The sequence below is a fragment of the Phyllobates terribilis genome, unplaced genomic scaffold (assembly GCF_046119375.1).
Source record: "Phyllobates terribilis strain yellow unplaced genomic scaffold, ASM4611937v1 Scaffold_3__8_contigs__length_932513732, whole genome shotgun sequence".
Classification (NCBI taxonomy): domain Eukaryota; kingdom Metazoa; phylum Chordata; class Amphibia; order Anura; family Dendrobatidae; genus Phyllobates; species Phyllobates terribilis.
In genome coordinates this window covers 490,147,314-490,171,189 of record NW_027362763.1, presented here as the reverse complement: position 1 = coordinate 490,171,189, position 23,876 = coordinate 490,147,314, and the positions used below count along the sequence as shown (strand labels likewise).

The window sequence follows — 23,876 nt, the reverse complement described above, 5'->3', positions numbered from 1 at the left end:
TCACAAGTTTGGGGAGGGTCTTAAATAGTCAGAAAAGGCTGGCAAAAGAGATCTTTAAGCCACACATGTGAAGCTCATTATTCTTGGTGCCTGAACTACTTCTTAATACTTTAGGGGGACCAAACAGAATTATTGTGGTTTGAGGGGTTGAATAATAAATGACACTCTGAATTAACTTTTTACATTTAAAAAAAAAAAAAAAAAAAAAAAAAAATTTGCTGCAGTGCAATTCCCACTTCCAGGCTGATTTACAGTACAAATGTCACAATGCCAAGTTAATTCCGCATGTGTCAACCAGCTAAATCTGCAGGGGGTTGAATACTACTTGTAGGCACTGTATATGCATCAAGCATATAAATATATGGACAATCTGTTATTATAACGTAGACCTTACAGTGCCCACCACTGCTTCGCCTTTCCCTGTATACATGGTTTGTTTACTGTATACCATTGTTCTGGTCAAATGGAGAGGACATTAAAGGCCTCCCCTATACTCAGTCTGCCTTATGTTTATGCAGCCAACTCTTCCCTTTAGGATCACTGCTTCCAATAGGAGTTCTAGTCCTCTTCCTCCCCAAAGAGACAATTTGCATATTTAATTTCCGAGAGGCGCATGCATGGCTTAGAAGTCTCCTCACTCTGACATGCCAGGCCTGGCTTGTCACTCTCCACAAGGAGAAGCGTTACCCATTAGGCCTCTACCCTTAAGAGATTTGGGGTAAATGTACTTTGGAGAGTGGGGTGCTAGGACACAGACTTTGCAATATGGTATAACTTGAACTGTGTTTATGGATTGTTATATGTACGTCTGGCTGACTAATGTTCTTCCGCTGTGTTTTTCTGTCGTGTCTTACTTTGCATGTATTTATGCTGCTATTCTAAATTACTGTACTGTTTTGTGCCCCCAACGGTTTTGTTTTTACATTTTCTCTTGATGCGGATTGTTCTTTTTTACATCTATCAAAAAAGATATATTTTTATGAAAACCTGTGGCTTGATTCATTAGATTCCTGATGCATTGTAGGTGATATACAGTACAGACCAAAAGTTTGGACACACCTTCTCATTTAAAGATTTTTCTGTATTTTCATGACTTTGAAAATTGTACATTCACACTGAAGGCATCAAAACTATGAATTAACACTTGTGGAATTATATACTTAACAAAAAAGTGTGAAACAACTGAAAATATGTCTTATATTCTAGGTTCTTCAAAGTAGCCACCTTTTGCTTTGATGACTGCTTTGCACACTCTTGGCATTCTCTTGATGAGCTTCAAGAGGTAGTCACCGGAAATGGTTTTCACTTCACAGGTGTGCCCTGTCAGGTTTAATAAGTGGGATTTCTTGCCTTATAAATGGGGTTGGGACCATCAGTTGTGTTGTGCAGAACTCTGGTGGATACACAGCTGATAGTCCTACTGAATAGGCTGTTAAAATTTGTATTATGGCAAGAAAAAAGCAGCTAAGTAAAGAAAAACGAGTGGCCATCATTACTTTAAGAAATGCAGGTCAGTCAGTGCGAAAAATTGGGCAAACTTTGAAAGTGTCCCCAAGTGCAGTTGCAAAAACCATCAAGCGCTGCAAAGAAACTGACTCGCATGAGGACTGCCCCAGGAAAGGAAGACCAAGAGTCACCTCTGCTTCTGAGGATAAGTTTATCCGAGTCACCAGCCTCAGAAGTCGCAGGTTAACAGCAGCTCAGATTAGAGACCAGGTCAATGCCACACAGAGTTCTAGCAGCAGACACATCTCTTCAAAAACTATTAAAAGGAGACTTTGTGCAGCAGGCCTTCATGGTAACATAGCTGCTTGGAAACCACTGCTAAGGACATTCAAGAAGCAGAAGAGACTTGTTTGGGCTAAAGAACACAAGGAATGGACATTAGACCAGTGGAAATCTGTGCTTTGGTCTGATGAGTCCAAATTTGAGATCTTTGGTTCCAACCACTGTGTCTTTGTGCGAAGCAGAAAAGGTGAACGGATGGACTCTACATGCCTGGTTCCCACCGTGAAGCATGGAGGAGGAGGTGTGATGGTGTGGGGGTGCTTTGCTGGTGACACTGTTGGGGATTTATACAAAATTGAAGGCATACTGAACCAGCATGGCTACCACAGCATCTTGCAGCGGCATGCTATTCCATGCAGTTTGCGTTTAGTTGGACCATCATTTATTTTTCAACAGTACAATGACCCCAAACACACCTCCAGGCTGTGTAGGGGCTATTTGACCAAGAGGGAGAGTGATGGGGTGCTACGCCAGATGACCTGGCCTCCACAGTCACCAGACCTGAACCCAGTCGAGATGGTTTGGGGTGAGCTGGACCGCAGAGTGAAGGCAAAAGGGCCAACAAGTGCTAAGCATCTCTGGGAACTCCTTCAAGATTGTTGGAAGACCATTTCCGGTTATTACCTCTTGAAGCTCATCAAGAGAATGCCAAGAGTGTGCAAAGCAGTCATCAAAGCAAAAGGTGGCTACTTTGAAGAACCTACAATATAAGACATAGTTTCAGTTGTTTCACACTTTTTTGTTAAGTATATAATTCCACATGTGTTAATTCATAGTTTTGATGCCTTCAGTGTGAATGCACAATTTCCATAGTCAAGAAAATACAGAAAATTCTTTAAATGAGGTGTGTCCAAACTTTTGGTCTGTACTGTACATGTTGAATTTCAGCTCCTAATTGTTTTGTTCTTGGAGGAGGGGGTGGTGTGAAGCATGCTTGGCTATGCAATTATATATATAATGCGCTTATAGTATTTCTATAGTGCTGAGCTATATATCTCTGACTAATGCGAACCACAATCCCATTGGCTCGCCAAGAGGAGTTAATCTCGGAGGTAGAATTAGCCGTGCCAAATCATATTTTCACAGATGGGTGTATACAACCTTTTGAGACGGTAGCAAGTGTACACTACAATAATAGAATATAAATCTGATCAGAAGCAGTTACAGACATAGTATGACAGACCACCTGTCAGCAATTTAGGAACATCTTTAGGTATAACTTTGTGGTATTCTTCTTTTGTTCTTCCTGGAAGTGAAGAAACAAATTCACATTAATGAATTGGGGCCTTGGTGTTAGATTCTCCAGGTGCTTACGCCCAAAAAAAAAAAAAAAGCCACAAAACACTTTTTTAAAGAGTTGCAATTTTTTTGTATAATGGGTTTTTTTTTGCAACTTTTGACATTTGCGGCCAGCTGTGCTAAAATGGGAAAAGCTGGGATGGGGCATTTTTTTTATGCCAAAAATGTTACTCCAGTCCCTAGCAGCAATACCAATTCTGGCAATATTCAGGCACATGCCACACAGAGGATTTACCTCTTCATGAATTCTGGGCATCAAGCTCTAAACCACTCTTTTGTTAAGACTGGTGTGTACAATGAATCTTGCCCCAAGTTCTCGAAAAACAGTGTCCCTACTACATGTCTCACTATATATATATATATATATATTTAAGCACCAATTAATTAATTTTCAAATATTTAGTTTTGTGAAGTGGTCTTTGCTTTATGTTCCTGGGTACGTTTAGGCTTTAAAACATGGTATTTTGTTAAACAATATAAAACAGATGAACTGGCACTCCATCTTCTCCGTGAAAAAAAGTGCTTTAATGTCAAGGGGGGGGGGGGGCACTATGCTTGGTAGCCTGGCTGTTCTTTATAGGGCTTCCACTGACAGGCTTAGCCCTGTTATTCGCCCTTTAACCCCCCTCCCCTCCCCCGTACAGCGATCTGTTCTTACACTGGGGTCGCTGGATTGTGTCCACGCATTGTCTGATGGAGCAAGCCGACAAGGGGTGGTCAGAAAGCTGCATCAATATCAGGAGGTCAGGGACAGAATCATCCAGCAGAATGATGGTCTAACCTCAGGTAGAGGTCTAAACAGGCTGAACAAGAGCTGAATTCCAGGAGAGAACCAAAGCAGGTATAAACTATAACTGCCAGCTCCCAGCAGTATGCTAGGAGTTTAGGTAGGGTGCTGTGCTGTCCCATTGCCTAGGGAGCTGATTACTCCTGCTGGAGAACAAACTTTCACCCATGCTACTAGACTGGGTGGCAACACTAGCATCCTCTGGCTGAGCAGAGCCTGTGGTTCTGACATCTCCTCCATCATTCCCCTTAATAAAATGACTAGAGTGGTGACACAAGCTGTCATAGAGGTCTCATCTCCACCTGAAACTGCTGGTATTTCCTCATATGATAATTAAAAAATATATTGGCAAGTGGATTGATTTTTACACCAAGGAGTGCCATTTTGTCTGCTTCATGGTGGATTTGCCTTCATCTAGAGTAGCCGAGATCCAGAGGATGAAGATAATTGTCGGTGTGCAAAACCATTCCAGTCAAGAAAGAGTTGTGTTAACCACACTGGCTGCCAAACCCCCAATAAAACTGCAGATTTGATAAAGTAGGATAGTGGTGATGGGGTATTTGAATGAGAGACGTTTTAGAGAACACATCCTGAGGAGGTCTAAACATAAATTTGGATATGTGACATTTGATCTCAAGCAACTCCTGTTATAACAGACCCTGATGATTACCTTACTTATCACTTGATCAGGCAGATACCACAAGCAGCCCTCAGGGCTAACAACGCTGTGCAGTAAGGGGTTGGCATTTCTTTACTACATTGATGTATACACAATCCCTTCTGTATCTGACAGGCCATCTGACCCAACATTTGCTTTTCTCTTAATATTTTTATAGTTACTTTCACTCACAGGATGAAGTGCACCTATTTTGTCAGGCTATTGTTGGCATGTCACATTTGGCATTCAGAATTTCCTGTTATTTATCTGTACTTTTAGTTTCCTGTTCATCTGTCAGTTTCCCGTTTTCCTGGTATTGTGTTGCCTCATCTCCACTTTGTCATCTTTATTTTACTTTTTAGCCTTTTTGCTCTTTCAAACCAGTAATACAAATACGGCTGTTCTGATTACACTGTTCTAATAATGGTAACTGGATGTCTGTTCTGGTGCTTCAACCTATCTGCTAGATATGAATATATTCTAAGTCTCTCTGTTTTAAAGAAAGTAGATTATTTACTGTACAAAGTAATGTGTATACACCCAGTCCCTTGTCTGATGACCGTGAGCTGGCAGTTATCACCAGTATAGGATATATATTTTAGGTTCTGCAAATAAAAAAAATGCCTGGCTCCTTACAGCCCCTGTATAAGGAAGCTCCAAATCACTTTATTAATACAGGAAAACAAGTAAAACGCACCCAGAAGTAAAAAAGGAAAAACTTACTGTAAGGCTATGTTCACACACTGCGTTTTTGCTGCGTTTTTTTTTCAGAAGGCAAAACCTGCTCTCTTGGCAGTAAATACGTTGCTTAAGAAAAGCAGGTTTTGCTGCATTTTTTGCTGTGTTTTTTTTAGGATACCAAGTTTCAGCTTTCCACCACAGAAGCATGAACACAGGTCACCAATATGTGAAACCATAAAACCATTTTTGGAAAAATGGCAATTGGATCAAATTATTTAGTGGAAAAAGATTTTTATGTTTAAAAAAAAAAAAATAGTAGTGACCATTCTGAGCAAAAAAGTTCATAGGCGTTCATGAAAAATACACAATTACAAATGTAACAGCAGAAGGAGGTGAATTGGTTAGGAATAGTTTACCTAAGACATTGGCAAAGCATTGAGTTAGTAGGACACTGTTTACGTTTACACTTTGGTCAGTCCTTGAATTGCTCAGGTATTGTTCAATTTCACACCTTGGTCAACCAGTATTTACTTTGCACACATCACTAATTTAATCCTGAACTAATCCTAACTAGCCTCCTTCTGATGCTACATATATATGTACATTGTAAAAGCCACTTCCAAAGAACGCAGTGTGCCCTGGAGAGTCTGTAGAATGACGCTGGTGGTAGGTGAGTATATTAATACTCACACTACATTACATGCACATACAGACACATATTTAAAAAAATACCCTTTAAATGTCAGCAATCTGAGTTTGCTACCGTCGCTGCTTTTAATGGCAGGGTGCTGTCTAACACAGCTGGCACCCACCACCGAGGTCAGCTAGTGGTTAAAGACTAGAAAAGCTGGGTTAAGTCCCCAGTTAAAGCACAGTAGCAGAAGACCACTTCCGGTAATAAAAATAAATGTGCCCCGCTAGTGGATTACCCCTTGTGTATGATCACTGTGGAGCCTGACTAGAAGGAGACGACTGGAAAATGATTCTTCAGAGCAGAATCTGAGAACTTGGCACTGGTTATGTTTAAATAAAATGGGATGGGTTTCGTACAAGCAAATAATTTGTGATTTAAGATGAGCCGGGATTATGTAATAACGCTAGACGCAAATACAAGCACTGCCAAGATGGGCATTAGCTGATGTTTTCTATTATGTGCCATTTCATCCCTCACACGTCCCTAAGACGGTTACTGCTAAAATCTTTTCCTAATGATCCTTGCTACGGCATTTGTCACGTTATTTACATCCATATGGAGTATGCGGCAGGCAGTCTGTGTAAGCAGGCTGCAAATAAATTTCTTGGCAATACAGTTGTAACAATAAGGACCTGTAATTCTGCAGGTGATAAGATATGGCCCTTTTTAAGGCTCGACTTGAATCTTTCTCAGGAGCATTTTCTATACAGACCTTTTTTTTGGGGGTGGGTGCATTTAGCAGAGTTACTTGCTGGGTGAATTTGTCATCAGCTGGGAAGATTATGCCAAGAAGAATCTTATAAGTAAGGGTGACATTTACATAAAGACAACAATGCTGTCAGAGTTCCCTTTGGAAATGATCCTCTTTGTCTACTGTATGATGGCAGTGGATACGTCTGTGCACACCTGACACTTTATACAGAGTCTGACCCCCACGGATGTGCCCTGGTATACAGCAGATTCCCATCCTACTATTCACAGGTCTAAGGAAGGACGGGGCGCTTAGTAGGATTTCATTTATATTGATCCAAGATTTGGCTCTTCAGATATTGAAAAATTGCTAAATATCTCTATTATTATTATTATTATTATTATTATTATTATTATTATTATTATTATTATTTATATAGCAATGGTGCTGTACATGAGAAGGGGTTACATACAAAATACAGATATCACTTACAGTAACAAATAAACAATAGAGAAGGTTAGATGACTGTACCTTTCAACAAGCTCATATATCTGATCAGCCACTTTACGAAAAGCAAGTTATACACCGCGTGCAGAATTATTAGGCAAATGCGTATTTTGATAACTTTGATACTTTTTATACATGTTGTCCTACTTCAAGCTGCATAGGCTTGAGAGCCAACTACCAATTAAGTAAATCTGGTGATGTGCATCTCTGTAATGAGGAGGGGTGTTCACTAATGACATCAACACCCTATATAAGGTGTGCTTAATTATTAGGCAACTTCCTTTCCTTTGCCAAAATGGGTCAGAAGAGAGATTTGACGGGCTCTGAAAAGTCCAAAATTGTGAGATGTCTTGCAGAGGGATGCAGCAGTCTTGAAATTTCCAAACTTTTGAAGCGTGATCACCGAACAATCAAGCATTTCATGGCAAATAGCCAACAGGGTCGCAAGAAGCGTGTTGGCCAAAATAGGCGCAAAATAACTGCCCACGAATTGAGGAAAATCATGCGTGAAGCTGCCAAGATGCCATTCGCCACCGTTTTGCCATATTTCAGAGCTGCAATGTTACTGGAGTATCAAAAAGCACAAGGTGTGCGATACTCAGGGACATGGCCAAGGTAAGGAAGGCTGAAAAACGACCACCTTTGAACAAGAAACATAAGATAAAACGTCAAGAATGGGTCAAGAAATATCTTAACACTGATTTTTATGGACTGATGAAATGAGTGATTCTTGATGGGCCAGAGCCTGGATCAATAAAGGGCAGAGAGCTCCACTCCGACGCCAGCAAGGTGGAGGTGGGGTACTGGTATGGGCTGGTATCATCAAAGATGAACTTGTGGGACCTTTTCGGGTTGAGGATGGAGTGAAGCTCAACTCCCAGACCTACTGCCAGTTTCTGGAAGACAACTTCTTCAAGCAGTGGTACAGGAAGAAGTCGGTATCGTTCTAGAAAAACATGGAGCATTGTCCTGCATGAAAATCATCACATGCATCCAACTACTCCACAGCGTGGCTGGCCAGTAAAGGTCTAAAAGAAGAAAAAATAATGACATGGCTGCCTTGTTCACCTGATTTGAACCCCATAGAGCAGGGTTCCCCAACTCCAGTCCTCAAGGCCCACCAACAGGTCATGTTTTCAGGATTTCCTTAGTATTGCACAGGTGATAATTCCATCATCAGCACAGGCAATAGTTACATCACCTGTGCAATACTAAGGAAATCCTGAAAACATGACCTGTTGGTGGGCCTTGAGGACTGGAGTTGGGGAACCCTGCCATAGAGAACCTGTGGTCCATCATAAAATGTGAGTTCTACAGGGAGGGAAAACAGTACACCTCTCGGAACAGTGTCTGGAAGGCTGTGGTGGCTGCTGCACGCAATATTGATCGAAAACAGATCAAGCAACTGACAGAATCTATGAATGGAAGGCTGTTGAAAGGTGGCTATATTGATCACTAATTTTTTTGGTTTTTGTTTTTGCATGTCAGAAATGTTTATTTCTAAATATTGTGCACTGATATTGGTTTACTTGGTGAAAATAAACAAGTGAGATGGGACTATATTTGGTTTTTATCAAGTTGCCTAATAATTCTGGACAGTAATAGTTACCTGCGTAAACAGATATCCTCCTAAGATAGCCAAATCTAAAAAAAACCCACTCCAACTTCCAAAAATATTAAGCTTGGATATTTGAGTCTTTTCGGTTGATTGAGAACATAGTTGTTGATCAATAATAAAAATAATCCTCTAAAATACAGCTTCCCTAATAATTCTGCACACAGTGTAGTTTACTAGTCTGTTTGGTGTCACCAATTCTTTTGTGCTTGGCTTTTTGCTTGCATTACCCTTTAATTTTGTTATTGGGGTAGAGAGTGCTTTAGTATTAATTAGTAACTTGTTGGGAAGACTCTTAATTTAAGGGGTTGTCCACTGCTCGTACAACCTCTTCATAAAGAGTAACCGTAGTTTTCATTTTTTATTTCATAAATCAATAGTACAAACGAAGTTGAGAAACTGATCAGATAAATTACAAAGTTGCTTATTTTCATGTATACTATTGATTTTATGAAATAAAAATTAAACGACGGTTAGGGTATGTGCCCACGTAGCGTTTTACAAGCGTATTTGATGCGCAATTTCCGCAGCGGAAACGCTTGTAAAATGCTTGTCAATCCGCACCCCATGGTCCCCAATGAGAATCCGCAAGTTCTATGCCCATGCCGCGGATTGTTACGCAGCGTTTTTGATGCGCACAAAAATCCGCAGCATGTTAATTAATTTTGCGTTTCCGCATGCGGAATTGCCTTTGCAATGCAATAAAAAACGCAAGGCAATTCCGCATGTGCAAAACACGCGAATTACGCGCGTGAAATTCCGCATGCGTTTTTCCGGGAATGGACATGCGGAAATGAAGCGCAAATTTTCCGCTTCATTTCCGCAACGTGGGCACACAGCCTAACTCTTTAAAGGGGATATCTGGAACTCTTGAGAAAAAAAAAAAAAATCGAACAGGCAGGTTGTTTCTACCTGTCTGTTGTGCCCAGCGCTGTTCTCTGCTGGCACAGAGCGGTCACACACATCCGCTGACGTCACGTCAACAGAGCGGCAGTTTCTCTTCCTGTTGACAGGGCGGGACTTCTGGTGTCATGCTGATTGTCAGCCGGCTCTCTGCTGCCTAATTGGGGGAAGCCGGCTGTCAATCAGCATAACGTCAGTGATCCCGCCCTGTCAACAGGAGGAGAAGCCGCTGTGCAGTTGACAGGGAGCAGCTGAATCTCCGTCAATGACCGGCGCTGGATACAACAGACAGGTAGTTGCATCTGTTAGCAATTACATGCCTTTTTTTTTTTTTTTTTTTAAATCCTGGATATCTCCTTTAAGTACATTACTTAATGTTGAATTAAAACACCATGTACTCATGGCACTGTCACTTTCCAGCGATATCAGCGCCAGGTCTCCTGAGGTACACGTGACACTGGCTGCAGGGTTCACGTGGCCCAATGAAGTCACGGGAGACCCGACACTGACATCGTTGGAACAGTACAGGTGTGGAAGGTGAGAATATGGCATTTTTTATTTTACATGGAGCAATGTTGTATTTAAGAAGGGGTGGTCCGAGTAGTGGACAAACCCTTTATGGCTTAATTCAGATGTCTGTTTCATGGTATTCATGGTATACATATTATCCATATGATGACCTTCATCTGAACAGCTCAATTGTCTAACATTGGTGTGTGTGCTGTCCGTGTGAGGTCAGTCTTTTTCAAGGATTGCTTTTGGACCGATAATGCAATTTGTGTGAAAATACGGCTGGAAGACCAATAGACACGCGGTCAGTCAGAGCATTGCTGTTTGTGTATGGACCATGATCATGGAAGTCTGAATTCAGCCTTAAGGTTTGCCTGTTAGCCACATTAGTCTTGGTGTATATAACCTTAAAGGGGCTCTTCCATTAATAAATCTAAATTTGGACATTGCTTGCCTACGCATTATGTATTTTGTATTGAGGTTAAATGTCTTTGACATTAGAACTGAATGACTGACTGCCGTTACTTTTGTTCATAGCCCATGTCTGCTATTGAGGCCGAGCCCATGGACAACTGTGGCCCTATTTCTGCCATGTTTATCTAATCTCAAATACGGGCACTTTCTTTGAATGTCTAGATGCTGAACACACCTGATAAGACTGTATTAATATCAATGTTCTTATTATGAGAATCTAATGCCGGGCATATCCAGCTCCTGGAAACTGAACTACTTGTTATTATTTGTTACAGCAGTGGTATATTGTCTGGAGATAAAAAGCAGAAACCTTTTTCGACTTTTTCCAGAGTGTAGACTCACAATCAGAGCTATGTGTAGTCTCCGGTGGTCCATTACCGTCATGTGCTTTTCCTGATCATCTACATTCCATGCACATGTAGAAGAACTTGTTTCTGAGAATAGCCACGGAGCTCTTGTAATCTACTTACTTGTCATGGCTGTTTGACGGAGCCATAGTAATTTTTGTTTTTCGTTTAATACTAGAACTTCATACTTTTGATTCAGTAGATACAAAATTCAAATACAATCCAATGTAGCCCAAAATACTATTCTGTACTTGTAAAACAAGTGTAAGCAAACAGATGCCCATTTCAGCTAATCAGATTAACCTGTAAGGCATTGTTCACACTAATCTCATGCTTATATTTTTTTCAAGTGATCAAGATATTAAGAATGCATTTTTTTTTCTGCATTTGTCCTACGATTGTCTACCAGTGGAGTCTTTTTTTTTTTATTTATTTTTTTTTACCTTATCAAATTCGCACTTACCACTTGTTGACAGTGAAAAAATAAATATTTTTATAATGTGGTTGGAAGTCCAGAGCTAATAATCCAATGCTGGGTCCTGCTTTTGGTTGTTGTCATTTTTAACCTTACAATGAAAAGATGTAAAATCTATGTTGGCTCTACATTTACTGTGTAGTTGGCACTGGGATGAGAAGCAATGATTCTGTTTGAAGATCGACCTTGTTGTCTGGCTTCGCTGGTTCAGGATACAAACACTGATCACAATCTGACACTGAACCCAGCTTACAAGTGGTGATTTCCACAAGGATGTTATACAGCTATAGACATTACACACATCTCAATATACGGTAACCTCTGAGAAGTGCACAACTTGTGGCCTGGGGTTTGCATGCACCCTGCAGAACCATTCTGTGTGTGACTGCCAATACTAGAAGGTGCTGTGTGGCTGGCATTGGTGTGGGCAGGGTTGCCAACTGTATTTTATTTTCTGGACCACTTGCCCAAAAAATTTAAGGAAAGCCAACATTGTTTCGGACACATTGGAAAACTAAAATCATTGAGATATTAAGTGATACAGGTCTACTACCCATACTTCTGATAAAAAGCTGTGGTCTACAGACACTGTAAAATTATGATGCTCATAATAATATGCTCGAAAATTCACCCACTTCAAAACCATCAAGAGCAGATCTAAGGATAGATATAGACATATATTTTTTAATAGGGCACTTTTTTCCCCACTCTGTCCCTTTCACTTACTGTCCAGGAATTCTTTGACGGTTGGCACTGGGTGTGGGTATGAGTCTGGATCTCTTTGTATTTGGACAACTTGAAGTAAGCAAGGCACAATGGTGATGGTGCTATCGGGTTGTAGGAAGCAGTGTAGGATTCTGTTTTTCATCTACTGCCCCCTCCTCCTCTGATCCTGTACTAAACCTAAGTATATCAGTTTTATCCATAGATTTTTACAGAAGTATCCCCATTTTAGGCAGATAAGTATGCATTTTGAATTCTTCATTGAACTATATGGAAGTTCTGAAGCGCTCGGTTGTTTCTCAGACCTTCATGGTGCATACTGTTAATATGCTGTAAATGTCCCTGATTGGAATAACCATTAGCTTTTTTGTAGCTCTTCAGAGCAGTACAGTTTGGGAAGGTGACCCTTGTACTAAAGATTGTGCACCCCTGCTGTAGGCATAAACGTCTGACAAGTCTTTGTATGTTAGCAGCTCAATACTTTGGTGCTGTAAAGAAGCCTGATAAGTCCCTTCTCTAAAATACTAGATTTCTGTCTGAGGCCACATTGCAGACTATTGAACCGTGCAGATGTGAGTGGGTGTATTATCTTTGATTATTTATATGAAAATATTGACACTAGTTTTTACGCTGGCTACAAGAGCGGCCTCCTGGGCTGATGGTTCCTGAACCTGCTCACTAGTTTGTTTATGAGGTGTAGGCTGGGACAAGATGAGCAGTCATCATTTTATAATTACTGTGGCCAAGTTGATCACAATTATATTATTGTGATGTAAACTTTGGTATGATTGCAACACTGTACAAACAGACAAGGCTTTGTATGCTTCTCCCTGCTCCTGGCTGGTCTCTGTGAGAGAGGACTACATGTCACTTCCTGGAGATTGTAAAAGCCTAGTAACATTTCTATGGCAATTGACACCTATGTAATGTAGCTCCCTCAAAGGCTATAGACACACGGGAGCAGGAAAGCATCCAAATCTTTATGGAGGGCAGACCACACCGGCTATCTGTCTTGGAGTCTAGGTGACAAGGAGTGGGTGGAAATCGCACTCCTCCATCAGTGCTTTGTCAGCACAAGCACCTTTTTAGGCTGGAGGAGAAATCCATGCAGTAATGAAGCCATGCTGACAGATGAGAGCTAGTGAAGGCAGCACTCTGAGTACACAAACGGCAGGGATACCCAGGAGAAAGGTCTGAATATAGGAACAGACTGTAAAATAAATCCTCAAGGGGGTCTGAAGATGAAGGAATGAAGATTGCAGGTTGAAAAATCATACTCATCCATAGCCATTCAAGCACACACCGTGCTGCATGTCCTAGACAGACAAATCAAGTGCATGCTTCTAATATTGTGGCCCCATGAAAGACTTTAAAATTTGAAAATAAGTATCTTTAACGTTTAAGATTTCTTTTATATAGAAAGCTTGCTTGAATCAATGAATATTGAATATATGAGACACCTCATTCATTTGTTCAGGTTTCTGAATAAATGGGTTATTTGGGATAAATCTTTATTTCAACACAGGCTTGCAGATGTAGAAAGTAACAAACACCACTATAATCGCCCTCCCCAGGTGCAGTGCTGCCGCCTCAGATTTTATTGACAGACTGCAGAGAAGACGACGTGTCTACGATGCACGTGTCTTCTGCAGTCACTTACATGCCATCTACACCTGTATCGCGTTCCTCTGATATTATGATGTACTGCTGCAGCTCACCGACAAAAGGCTGGGCAGCACTGGACCTGGGGAGGACGCATATAAATATATGTATTATCTTCATGTCTACACTGAAATAAAAATTTATCTCGGACCACCCCTTTAACTTCAGTCTCTGCTGCTTCTCGACAACAATGTTGAGATCTAACTCGTCTTGCACTGGCGTCTATTAATAAACATATTTCACAATATGCAGAAGTGTAATCTGAAAAGTCATTGAAGTGTACTTATCACTCATCTTTTTAAGAAAGCAATAGGAAATCACAACTACAGAAGCCTTTAAAGAAAATTGAATTAAAGCGTTTTTTTGCAAGACAGTACTCTGTCCAGCTGTTCCAGAGACAATGGAGGGAGCTGAGGTGTACATTGTTGACCTCCACTTTATTCAAGTGGGTCTCTACACTGCCTCGTTTTTAGGATCGCTGGGTGTCCCAACAACTGGACCCTCAGAGATCAGTAAATTTACCCTCATTGACAGATGATTTACTATCTTCAGAAGATGCCTTTAATTTCACTGTGAAAACATGGATGATGCATGAGTGTGCTATATACAGCCCACCTGGAGTAATCCGGAATGAGCTGCTGAACCTTTATCTTCTAAGGCTATGTGTGCACCATCAGGAATTAATTGCTTACATTTCTGCAGCGTTTTTGCTGCCAAAAGGAAGTTGTACCTTGCAGAAACGCAGTGTTTTTGATTCGTTTTCATGCGTTTTTTGTGCGTTTTTTGCCTGCGGATTGGATTTGTCATGCATTTTTTCCAATACATTGTATTGGAAAAAAGCAGGCCAAAATGCACAAAGGATGGACATGCTGCTCCTTTTTCTGCACATAAAATTCAGTCAGGAAAAATCCTGATCATGTTCACAGAATGTCATAGGAAATCATTGGATAAGGTTTGTAATGCGTTTTTTGACCATTTCTGCGTGGAAAACGCACTGTGCACATAGCCTAACTCTTCTATCCGAACAATAGTACCGAAGGTGCTACACACATTAAAAAAGGCACGTTCACACACTGCAGATTTTGTTGCCAATATTTTTTATTCACTGTCCTTTGAGACTAGCAGAAATCAACTGCACCCCATTGGGATGAACGGAACGGATTTTCATTTGTAAAAGTGACCTGTATAAATCCCTTTTTAAAGCACACCTGTCAGCAGGGCTGTGCTCAGTAAACTACATGCACTGTCAGGTGGGCGACATTACACTGATTAATATGATACCTTGGTTGATGAAATCCATCCTGTGGTTCTTGTGTAATCTTTACTTTCAGTTTGGAGATAATGATATGCTCGTGCTTCGGGGCGGCCTGTGGAGGGTGCTCTATCTGGTGCTCTGCTTACATATTCAGCTGTATGCTCTTATGACAGCTCACTGTGCCTTCACTGACCTGCCTCCTATTTTACATAATGCATCTAGTAGTGTGGGGCTAGGTAATATAGGAGGCAGGTCAGTGAAGGCACAGTGAGCTGTTATAAGACCATACAGCTGAATATGTAAGCAGAGCACCAGATAGAGCACCCTCCACAGGTCGCCCCGAAGCACGAGCATATCATTATCTCCAAACTGAAAGTAAAGATTACACAAGAACCAACCAAGGTATCATATTAATCAGTGTAATGTCGCCCACCTGACAGTGTATGTGGTTTACTGAGCACAATCCTGCTGACAGGTGTGCTTTAATTATATGTTAAGTAAAGCTTGTTTAGCCCAGAGGGATGTAGCAAAACTAAAGAAGAAAAAACTACTCCTTCCTGAGGAGTGCTGCTCCTCCACTCATCTGCATGCATCTGTAACCCCCTGCTGTACTGCAACAACATCAACATCGGATGTGGACGACAGCGTCGTATGATAGCTGCAAGTAATTCTTCACACAGGCGGAATGAGACTGCTGCAGCCAATCTGACTCTGACTGCAGCCATCATGTGACCCCACCAGATGTTGATGGCATGAGTACGGTGGGTGACAGTTGCTCACGTGCAGGAGCAGAGCTACTTGGGGAGTAAAGTTTTTTTATTTCATTTTTTTTTATTACACCCCTTAGGCCAAAGAAACCTAAACTTAGTGGAAAACAAAAGCCTTTTCTTCAGACTAGGACTTGCACGTTAGACTATTTTGTGTACTGCAGCGTGACCTCTACATAATATACCACAAAGCTCTAACTGATAGTCAAGGTCACCGTAAGTTTTATCTTCAGGTCTGCAAGAAGTGCATTGAAGGGAACATTTTACGGCTTGCTCCAGGCAGATAGTCATAAGGCCCTGCACCTTCTCTAGAGGAATTATCCTCTCCCTGATCTTTCCTCGTGTGTTTACTGTTATTTATGTCCTAAAACCTTCACATTGCTGTTTTGTTAGATCTGAAGGCTTCAATGTTTGACAGGTAAGGTATTAAGCAGCGTGGAAACGGTGATGTCATAATCAGGTTAGAAAGGCTTACAAGCTCTACTTAAATCCCTACTAAATTGACTTTCTCCTACTGTATGTAGAGCAGACCAGACCTCTTATACAATCAGCACTTACTCAGTCCTGTTTTACCTTCAGTATTGCAGTCAGTAGGAAGGGAATTCTTTCTGATGTTGCTGTGGGATTATTCATGCTGACTTAATTTATTTTCCTACAAAGTAGAATTTTTAAGTCTTGAATATAAAATATAAATTTAGCTGATATCAAAGGTATGATTTTTGTAGTGCTGATTTGGTGAGTTTCTCCATATAAGCATCATATTCTGTAAAGAGAATGATGGATATGAACTTTGTTCACTCTGGCCTCTGCATTAGGAGAGAGGATAGGATAGATTGGATGTAACTAGGCTCAGATTGGTGTTGATTTTCCTACCGGTTTCTGCATCTAGTACAATTTTTTTTGCTTCAAGAGCGACACCTAGAGGCTGGCAGAGGTACCAGCGTTGCATGCAATGTACCTCATTGAAATCTTTGCAGTGTTAATGACCTGAATTTAGAAATGCCAGAACGCTTTCTGAAAACATGAACCATGTATATTAGATGGCAGGGTAGAAAACCATTAAATAGTGGGAAATGGCAAATGATCTCACAGAAATGTTCTAGTTAATCAAATTAATTAGTTATTCTAATTGGAATGCTACAGAGTCCTCTCCAAGTAAAATGGTAGGCTCCTTTCCAAAGCCTGGGCTAGTGGAGCATTTCCTTCCGAGAGGAGAAAAATATGATAAAGCTTTGTTTTTATTCATCACTTTCAGCACAGCAGCGACTGCTCAAGCTTCTTACCATCTTTCCCTTGTCTTTTCTTTGTCTTGTCCAGGGTGTGAGAGGCTTCCTCCTGTTTTTAATTACATGCCCTATTTAATTAACTACTTTTGGTTAATGAGGACAATTGTACCTGTCATTCAATGTGCAAATATTAAAAGCTCCTTTTGGGAAAATAATTTAAAGGGAATCTGTCAGTGGGATCATTTCTCTTAAGTCGTCTATATGGGCATGTAGGTCATAGGAAGCTGAATAAAATGATATCTTATTCCCGAGAAATCCATGTTTTCTTATGTATAAATGAGCTCTTCCAGGCTATGGGGGGAGGTCACTGCCTGAAAGATAACTCTGCCTTCAGAGCTTATGTTACATGAAGGAGGAGTTACCAGTGTGAGACAAGTAACGAACACAGAACAGGAGAAATGAAGTTTGTCATATTTTACAGCTCTCTGAGCTCTGCTCTATTGCAACAATACTACAACTCAGTCTGCCTGTGAGCTGGAAGCTGAAACTGCGAGGAACCTGCCGATGTGTCAGGTATAATCACACACAGCTCTGCAGTGAGATCAGAGAGCGGCCATTACACATCACACTGGTAATTGCCCTACATGTATAATAATCTCTGGAGGCAGAGTTATCTTCCAGGCATCGTCCTCCACAGAGCCTGGAAGAGGTCATTTATAGAAAGTGATATAGATGATTTCTCAACAACAAGGCATCTGATATGAGGCATACAGGGATCACCCTCCTCAGCAGTCTATAACCTCTATGCCCATATTAATAGATTAGACAGGTCAAATGTGGTGACAGACAGTAAATGTGAATAGCGGCACCAGAGCGCCAATAAAAGGGGAAAAATATTAAAAGGACTGGTTTATTAATACACACAACGCATTTCGGTGGACACAGCCACCTTCATCAGGTGTGACAAGCAGCAAACAATTGATCCTTATATACATTTGACCAGGTATACAATTACTTCAGAGGGGCGGGGCCAGATACAGAGTAATACCTCTATATTAACCCCTTGAGTTCATTTATGCTCAATAGAGTAAAAAGGATTGTTATAAATTAATACCTAATGAAACATATAGGGTTCTCATAAAAAGGATTTGCTGTATAAAAACTTGCGAATCCTATAATCATAATACTTAATAGGATATATTATCTACCACCCTATATTTTATATTATAGAAAAAATAATTTTTACATACAACATAAAACAATGTATAAATATAAAGTTATAAAATTATAATTAGGGAAATATAGTAGACGAAGAAAGGAAAGAGAAAAAAAAATAAAATATATATAATATAATATAATATATTTTCTCTCCTCTCTTTACAAATGTGGTGACAGAGTCCCTTATAATGGAAAATAAACAGAAAGGACCAATTTAGTGTCGTCTAAACTGACTGTTGTACATACTGTCATTGTGAACAGCGGCTGTAAGCACACTCCGGCACTTCATAGATGGTCTGCACAGCGAGCTGTTAATCAAAGTTCCATGGCCTCCTACTTGCCATACGCTGGATATTGAGTGTTGACTGAAGTGTCTCGGGGCCCGCTTCTGACTGCAAGCCGGTGGCCTCCAGGAGGAATAAAGTAAATTTTGTCCTGGTAGCCACGCTTTTAGTGTGGCAACTGGACAGCATTGTCTGCTATTAACCATATATCTGCAGGTTCATAGCGATTGGGGACGTGACCGGTTCTCGAGTTCCAACTTTAAGACTTTTGGCTGTGGGGACAATGCTGGAACTTGTAGATTTACAAAACTTAGAGAGCTAATAGGTGGGAGAGCTCCTCTATAAAATAAGGCCTGTCTAAAAAGCCCCCAGGTTGCTCAAATTTACTTTTATTCTGAAATATTTTTTATAACTTATACATATTTGAAAACGTTCCTGTCATAGTATATGCCTTACCTGATGCTTGCAAGAATGTTTAGTCAGTGGGGATCCTTCTTTCATGCTGAAATTCTGAATAATCCAAAGCCTTTCACAATTAGTTAGCCCCGGTTTGCAATGTGATGTTTTGTGAATTTAAATGATTCCCTTTTTACTAGTAGCTTATTTTTAATGGTTTTCTCTAATAATAGTGACAAAAGGCAACAACAGGATCCATGTTAGCCCCTTTCTGTGTGGCTAAATAGGAGCTAAACAAAGAGTGCTAAATAAGTAACCCCTCTACTGATGTCCCGCTGATCAGTATAAAACAACTTTCCTTAATTCTGTCACATGGCTCGTTTCCATTTTTTGTTACTGGCGCCGTTAGGCAGCCCACAGCTTCCGCTGGACACAATTATAATTAGCAAACCTGTCCTTTTTTTTTTAATTGCATCAAAATGAGGACTTTTTAATGATTAAATGTTCAATCTGTGCAGAACGTTTTCTAATAAAGTATATAGGAGCACAGGGTCAATACACACCTTCAGCTTTTCTACATTTAATGGAAAATTATCTTTTAGGCTATGTGCGCACGTTGAGTATTTGATTGCAGAAATTTCTGCAACGTTTCTGCATCTCTTCGGCGCTTGCCGAAACGCACGTCGGGGTGGACGCAGCCCGGAATCGGGAACTTTGGCAATTCACTGTAAGTGTCTTATTATTATGATACATTCCAATAATGTGGTCCAATTGATACATGCCAATTATATGGTCTAGTATGTAAGGAGTACTCCCTGTGCACATTTTACCCTGGAGTTTACCCCATTATAATTTCCTGACTAATCATTTTCTTATATTTGGCCGTCACATAGTCTCTCTTCCCCTCTCTATATATACTCTTTGCAAACTTTGCACACTGTAGGAATGTGAGATATTAGCACTTTATATTTTTCATATTTTGGTCATCTTCTATATGGTTCTTATGTGACGATCACGTATATGTATATATATGTATAATTTGCTGTCTATTGATTAGAAATTCTATTTATTAATTGGCTGTTCCCAATATGAATTTTTCTATATACAACCCGGATATGCGCCTCTGTTTTTAGATGTTTTTAATATCTTATTATCGTCCTTGTTTGCTATCCATTTTTTGTCACCTGTAATCAATAAAATATATAATTTTTTCACTGCATATGACTTCTGGGACTTCATAGTCGGTTCTTCACCCCCCCCCCCCCCCCTTGCTTCTTCCACTTGCCCTGATGCGGTGGCAAGTGGAGTAATAGGGTTGGGGTTCCTGTTGGCCTTGTATTGGCTGCTGACAAGAAGTCCAGGTTAGTAATGGAGATGCGTCTATAAGACACCCCCATTACTAACCCCATAGTAAAGGTTTGGAAATAAACACACTGCCTGAAAAAAATCCTTTATTTGAAATAAAAGTCTACACGGTTTTAATCATAAAGAATAAAAAAGTAAATAAATAAAAAAAGCAACCATATACTCAAGTAATGCCCAATCCATTTGAAGCCATTGTCACCTGTGGACAAAAAAAAGAATAAAAAACAACTATATCCCTCTCTAGTCCGACGTGTTGAAATAATCCAGAGTGTCCCATGGCGATCGGATCATTTGTAGAACAGTCATATCAGCAATGATTGCTCTACAGGACATCCGGCTACACACTGACACAGGAGTGTAATTGCCCCTGTATCAGCATAGCGTTGAGCCACAATGAGAGAGGTCACATGAGTTCATCAGCTGATGGGTGACAAAATTCTCACGCAGCAATGGTGCCGTAAGTGAGATCACCAGAGCTCATCTGGTGGTGATGAACTCGTGTGACCTCTCTCCGCTGACCGCAGCTCAGTGCTATACACTGCGGGAGCGATCACGCTCCTGTCCGTTTATCGCTGGCTGCCAGATTGAGCAGTCACATCTCCCGATGTGACTGTTCTATAAATTATCCGATTGCCGTGGGACACTTTGGATTACGTGAGGGAAATGGTGGTTTATTATTTTAGATTTTTTTTTACAGGTGACATGGGTATCGGGGATTAGGCGGAAGGGCAGGGACTCACTGCCGTTTAACTCGTGCGATGACCGCATCGCACTGATACAGACTAGCCACACCTCTCCTGACCTGAACATGACAGCATGATGGATTTCTATGTAGCTGTCAAGGCCAGGTCAGGAGAGGTGTCAGCCAGTACGAGGTTTATGACCCGATCCTCACACGAGAAATACAGCAGCGTCTGTCCTTAAGGTGAGTATATGATGTGTTTTGATTTTTACAGGTGACAAGGGCATTGGGAATTAGGCGTTAAGGTGAGTGTAATGTGTTTTTTTTTTTTTTTTTTTTTTTTTTATTTCAATATTTAATTATTTCCACTTTTTTTTTTTTTTTTTTTGTGACCACGGGTCACAGGTGCCTGCTGATGAGACGACTCCTCACATCAGTGGCAGCAGACGTAGGCTTATGGGAGGAGTAGGCTCTCATCAGCTGGCGCCTGTGACCCACGGTCAATTCTTCATGCGTTTTTGCCACATTTTTGACTCATTGACTTAAATTGAGTCAGTCAAATATGCAGCAAAAATCTGCAGCAGATCTGCAAACATTTTTTATACCTGCATTTTTGCTGCTGATTTGACTGACTCAATTGAAGTCAATTGGTGAAAAAAAGGCAAAAACACACAAAGAATTGACATGCTGCAGATTTAAACGCACTGCAAATACTCAAAGGAAAGTTATTGATTATGTGCACAGCACTTCAGGATTCTCATTTAATTAGCTGGCATAAGGATTCCCTAGCGTTTTTGGCCCAATTCCGAAAAAAGTCGCAAAAATGCACAGTGTACACACAGCCTTAAGGTTTTGGACGTTTTTCCTCTTCTTTAAGTTAAAAATTCTATATGGTGGTTTCCTAACTAGACCTTTGTGCCTGGGAAAGTTGGGTGACCATATTGGTGGCTATGATGGTCACCCAGCTTTTACAAGACACAAGCCTCAGTCACATGGTTGTGTGAATGGTGGGAGAACGGATTGGCAGAATTGATACTGAAGCCCTTTGGAAGAAAGCAGGGGTAGTCTTTCATTACTCAAATTCCATCCTGTTGTGTTTAAGGAATTTGACCCCACCTTAGGCATAACATATACAGCCTTATTCAGACAAAATGTTTTTTACAAACATATTTTTCACACAACACAAACTAGAATGGCTATGGGCTGTTAATAAGTCTATGCCCTGTAACCCCTTCCTGACATTCACTCAAATTTTTTGGCACAGCGGGCAATGTGTCCTGGTTAACCGCTGTATACTGTGCCACGGACTGGCCAGCGGCTCTCTTGACCAGAGTGTGATAGCTGCATAGAAAAACCTGAAGCTGCCATGCTCAGGTCGGGAAAGCCGCCAGCCAGTCCATACACTGCGTTCCGATCTCTGTGACTTATATGGCCGTGTGACTGCACCCTGAAACTCTGGCAGATCTATGCAGAAGTATTGCAGGGTATTGGACCACTGAGCAGGCTAGTGAAAGCTCATGTACAGTAGAGGGGCTAAGTAAAAAAAAAAAATGCAGAATAAAGTACAAAAATTAGCATAAAAATGTTTTGCTGTTTTAAATACAATGTTTTATGTAAAAACAAAATAACTACACATTTAATATTGTCAGCCTGATCTATAATACTGTCCTATTTAATTTATTTATTAAAAAAAAACTTTTCCTTGAAAGGTGTAGTTTTCAGAATTGGGTCACTTTTGGGAGTAATCTGCTGTTTTGGCACCTCGTGAGCTCTGTAAAGTCACACAACCTTTCACTGCCAAATGTTTGCACTAAAAGCCAAATGGTGTTTCTCCTTTTCCCAAGTCTTGTCATGTGTCCAAACAGTAGTTTGTGGCCACGTCAGTATTGCTGTGCTAGGGAGAAATTGCTTTACAAATTTTCATCTATTTTCTCCTATTACCTCTTGTGGAAATGAAATAATTGGGTCTAAAGCACCAAAATGTTATAAACTTTTTATGGGTCCAAAATGGTCGCGATACCCAGAGTTTAATTCCCCAAAATGTTCAGTTTAACAAAAAAGTGGGATCACTTGTGAGGGGTCTCTGAGGCCGCCATCTGTGGGGGGCTCTGCGAGGGCGATGTGGCATCCGCAGTCTATTTCAGCTAGATTTTAGCTCCAAAAGCAATGCATTTCTTCCCTTCCGGGCCCTTCCGTTTTGTCCTGCTACCCATTGTAGAAATGGAAAATATGGGGCTAAAGCAACATTTTGAAAGCATGAATTTCACTTTAAAACTAAACAGGTCAGTAAAAAAAATATATTTTGTAAAATACCTTGAAAGAAATGAAAAATTGTGGTTGAACTTGAAAAACACATGTCAAACTTAAAAAATATTGCACTCATTCACATCAATAGATCTGTGACGAAACAAAATAACGTCCAGCTCATAGATGTCATCGACGTGCTGTCCATTCTCGCTTTAAGGCCATGGTCACACTATCGGTATTCGGTGAGTTTTTTACCTCCGTATTTGTAAGTCCAAAACCAGGAGTGGGACAATCAGAGGAAAAGTATAATAGAAATACGTCACCACTTCTGGATTTATCACCCACCCCTGGTTTTGGCTTACACATACTGAGGTAAAATACTGACCAAATACTGAACGTGTGAACGTGGCCTATTAGGTAGCGAGAAGCTGGCAAAAAAATATCTGAATGAGGCCAGAGTCTATGAACTGGACCATACATTAGTGTGAATATAGCTGAAGTGAACTTCTATCAACTATAAGACGTCAAGGGCAGCGGGTTATTAATAGTGGGAGTAGAAGCTGCATTAAGCATTACGTCACAAGATCTAACGTTGGACTGAAACACAATATGCCGCCTCGCA

The 23,876-nt window shown here is 40.6% G+C and overlaps 1 protein-coding gene across 1 annotated transcript in view; it reads left to right on the top strand.

Annotated features, from left to right (window-relative positions):
- Positions 1-23,876, top strand: part of MAN1A1 (mannosidase alpha class 1A member 1) — a 202,408-nt gene that overhangs the window by 23,995 nt on the left and 154,537 nt on the right. The window lies entirely within an intron of this gene.